General features: G+C 28.3%; 2 long non-coding RNA genes across 2 annotated transcripts in view; both read left to right on the top strand.

The window, feature by feature from the left end:
• LOC105162396 overlaps window positions 1-349 on the top strand; it is a 10,364-nt gene extending 10,015 nt beyond the window's left edge. The window contains exon 4 of the long non-coding RNA XR_002287053.1: window positions 49-349. This is a non-coding gene — a long non-coding RNA (uncharacterized LOC105162396). The remainder of the gene's footprint in view (window positions 1-48) is intronic.
• Window positions 921-2,581, top strand: LOC105162394. The gene is made up of 3 exons (XR_847848.2): window positions 921-1,209; window positions 1,878-1,954; window positions 2,307-2,581. It is a non-coding gene; the product is annotated as an uncharacterized LOC105162394 (long non-coding RNA).

The following is a 4,411-nucleotide window of genomic DNA, read 5'->3' as shown; positions in this document are numbered from 1 at the left end:
ATCTGAAATTAAAGTGCTTATTCTATTTATTCGATCTTATTGTTTTAGGATATTATTGTGGAGATGCTGCTGATATTGCTAATACTGAATCGTCGAGTGTTGCAAGAGAAGCTGCAATACCTAGTGCTCTTTGTGCAATACATAATGAAATTACCCATATTGGTCTATTTATAATGCTCTTTGTGCTCATGTGGATGACTTTGTTGCTGGCATTTTCTCTGTGTCTGTCTGAGCTTGTATAGAAAACTTATTTGCTTGTGAAGGTGGTCATATTTTTATTTTTTTAAATTGAACAAAATGTTGGAACTCTAGTGTTGAAGATGCTTTGTGGTGACTATTCTTTGAATGGCAGTAATGTACTTTTTCTATGTGAAGTGTGAAAACTTAAGCTTTATGAACAACATGAATTTTGAAGCCACTGCATCATCTGGCACATGACTGTTACATCTTACAAAAACCACTCCGATGTTTCTCAAAAAACTGCCGTACCTTGATGTTATAGTTTTCTCTTGTGGTCTGTTACTTGAATCGAGGTCCATTTACAAACTTGAGGGTTCATAGAGTTAATGTTTATTTGTTCGGTACCTTTTGTCGAGTCAATTTGCTTGCAAAGAGAGTCCAACTTCTATATTAAAACTGAACAAAATCTTGGAACTATTGTGTTGAAGGTACTTTATGGTGACTATTCTTTGAAAGACAAAATTTCTTTATTCTACGGCACTGTGGAAGTTTATGGTTTATGAACATTGTGAACTTTTGAAGGCCTCTGCATCAGCTGCCATGTGCCTGTTATATCTTAAAAACCACTCCACTGTTGCAAACTGCTTTATGGTCTTTCTCAGGTGGATTATTTGTTTGAATCCAGGTCCATTTCAGAAACTTGTGGTTCTATAGAGTCACTTTTTGTTTGTTCAGGTACCTTATACCATTGTCGCTCCAATATGATTCGACGACAGAGGAATCAGATAAGACAGATGCACATGGTGTTGGAACTAGCGTTCAAATAGCAAAAAACATACATGCTGTAAAAGCATCTCATGCCTTGTCAAGGCTTAGTGGTTTGGTTGACGAGGAGATCCCGACACCCTACAATCAGGCTGCAGCTGATGCCCTTAGAGCTTTACTAACCAATAAACTTGCAAGCATGCTGAAAATAAATTAGCAAAAGACCTCCTATTCACATTAAACTCAAACTTGGAGTCCCCTGAGGTAAAGGCTGCAGATTTTGCATTTTGACAAAGAAAAAACATATTGGGTGCTACTTGAGCATTGCCTCATCTTCTTGCATCAGTATCTGCATATTTTCTTTGAATGTTGTGAAACTCTAGAGCACTATAATAGGGCAGGCTTCTTAGCATATCTTTTCTGATATGTAGGCAATACTTGCTTCTTCTTCTTTTGTAAGTACTTTGTTGGTTCTATTAGATGTAGATAACTGAGGGAAAAAAGCGAGGAAAGCAATATGTTCTTCATATTTGTGTTAATAAAAGGTTTCAAATTTACGTCTTTGGATCTTCTTGGCTTTAACTACTTGGTATGTAGTTGTCATGAAGATTCTATAACTGATTCAAGTTTCATTTTTCTTTTCCCGATTTACTTTTTTACTAGCAAATCCGGGTGTGGTGGTGGAGCATGGATGTTTTCTGGACGTTCTGCATTTAAATCTAGAGAACTTAATTATCCTTTGAACTGTCTTTTGCACTGGACATAGTATTTAATTCAAAGAATCTCTTGTGGTTTCTCATCTAACATATGTTATGGTACCCGTCGCATGTGCAACTTCTTCAAATTTGTCGTGTAGCCCTCTAATTTATAGTTCTTTCTTTTTCTTTCTTTTAAACTCTTCTAATGAAGTTCATCACTTAATTTTCTTTCAGTTACATTTGCTATACATGGTGAGAAGACCACGGTGATGTTCCCGGAAGTGCTTTAGTATTGGTGTTCCGTGGTGCAGGTAGCTATTCATATGCTATCATATCATTTTTATTATTTGTCCCCCGATGTTTTGTGTTGCTGGGTTCTCATTTTCTTGGATTTTTGACTAATTGGAGCGTATTTCTTCATTGTTTTTGCTGCTCTGATTTAATTTATTTAGTAATAATAATAGCATTTGTGTTCTACCATCATGCTTCTTTGTTGTTGAAACTCTGTTGTTCTCCATTTTCAACTTTCTTTTTTCACAGCATATATAGTCAACTAACATATTGTAGAATTCTTGTAAAGTTGTGGTAGAGATTGTGTTCTTGCTTGAGTGCTTAGACTCACGTTGAAGTAACTTTCTCCTTGCTTGTACAACTCTTTGACAGCATAAGAATTGGCGGGTGATGAATACAGTTGTTGAACAAAACCTTCCAGCCAAAAGGGTAAGAATAGATCCATCCTCATACACTCTCATTTATTATTTAAAAGGGTATATAATTGAAATAATACATAAGTGGTGTTCACACTTTTATTATAGATAATATAATAATATATATAACTGTAAATGAAAAGCATATTAAGTTATTGTGTGTATTATAAATTTGTGAATGATTAGCTATTATATTTCTTCATTTATGACTGTCGTTAAATAATTTTATAATTAATTTTTTTAGTTTTTAATTTATTTGCATAGGATAATGGAGATAGTATTTCTCATTTTTTATATTTCTTCTTTTTTGTGATGACAATTATATCTCTTTCTTATAATAATAGATTGTTAAATTATGTATAGTAACTTTGTAATTAGTTAATTTATGTAAAATCAAGTTAGTAGTTAAATTCTAACTTGGATGTTATATGATAATTAGATTCCAACGGAAATGATGCAAATTATATTGCATAATAAGAATTATTTATGATTTATTATATATTAAAAATTATATGTAATGATTCTTTCATTTATTTTATATTTGTTTCACTTATTAATTAAATTTTTTATTTTATTTGTGTGTTGTGGAAAAAAAATATTTTAAAATTGATGGAACGAATTGGAGTGCTACAAATTAAAATTTTAATTGATTATTTAATTTAAAGATTAATTAAGAATTTAATGATTTAGAAATTAAGTGGACCAAATATTTTAATGCAGTATATATGTTAAGTAGTAAGACATCAATTATTTATAGGCTTGTTACACACACACACATATGTATATATATAATTATATTTGTTGTCATTTTTTATGGTTTAATGATTTTGAATTTTAATGTTTATAAATTTTTACAAGTTTGGGTTGAAATTTGATCAAATTGGTAAGAATTTGTAAACGTTAAAGATAAACAATGACATCAATTGCTAAATAAGTCAAAATTAATTTTATATGTAAATATTTGGAATCACGTGATTAAGACACTTATTTGTACTTTTTGATCTAAAATAATTATTTTTAAAGAAATTATCTACACGCATATTATATTATACAATTATATTTTTTTATATTATGTATAATTTACTGTAGATAAAAAAATATTTATTTGTGTATTTAGAATAAGAAAATTGAATTAATTGTACATAAATTGTTTATAATTATGTTAGTATTTTGTGATTTATTATATATTACTAATAATATTTTCATATTATTATATTGTTATATATAGGGTCCATTATATTTATGGTCTCTTTTTGTTTTATTTTTTGTGTACCAATGTTATAATAGGGCAAATTACATATTTTTGGTTTTTTAATGTTGTCGTATAATAGGACTTTTAAAAAATCTACATGCCTTATATAACTATATTTGTCATATCATTTATGAATTACTTTTATTCCATATTATTAGATAGATATTTATTCGCTTTATTAGGCAATAAAAAAAGAAAAAAATTGAATTTATTGTACAAAATAAATAAATAGTCCATATGGTTATTATATTTGTAATTATAATTGAATTGATTGTATTTATAGTTCTCATGTAGGGTTAGGAGTTAGGATATAATATGATGGTCTTATAACTGATAGTAGAAAATTAAAATTACGTTATTTAATTATATTTTTAATTAATTTTTTGGGGATATGTCATATATATATATAGGATGATGTTAATATATTATATTTTTATTTTTATAAGCGTAAAATTTTTTATCAGTATTTTTGGACCAATTCCTAACGAAAAAGGGTTAAGCCTAAAACAATGAAAGTTTCAGTGTGTAATTTAGAACTTTTTGGAGGAAAATATAATTTTTTATTTGAAGTTAATCCTAAATTTATTCATTAATTATGTCAAGTTAGTTGCTTATTTTGTTAATAAAGTTTTAATGGCAACTTAGCTATTTCTTTAATTAATTTTGTTAATTTATAGTAATAACTAGTTAATTTTTATGGACTAGTCTTCATATACATAATTAACATTAATATTAATGTTTATAAATTTTTATAGATTTGGTTTGAAATTTGACCAAATCCGTAAGAATTTGTAAACATTAGAGATCAA

Source organism: Sesamum indicum, linkage group LG5 (genome assembly GCF_000512975.1).
Source record: "Sesamum indicum cultivar Zhongzhi No. 13 linkage group LG5, S_indicum_v1.0, whole genome shotgun sequence".
NCBI classification, from domain to species: Eukaryota; Viridiplantae; Streptophyta; class Magnoliopsida; order Lamiales; family Pedaliaceae; genus Sesamum; species Sesamum indicum.
This window is presented reverse-complemented; position numbering and strand designations above follow the sequence as displayed.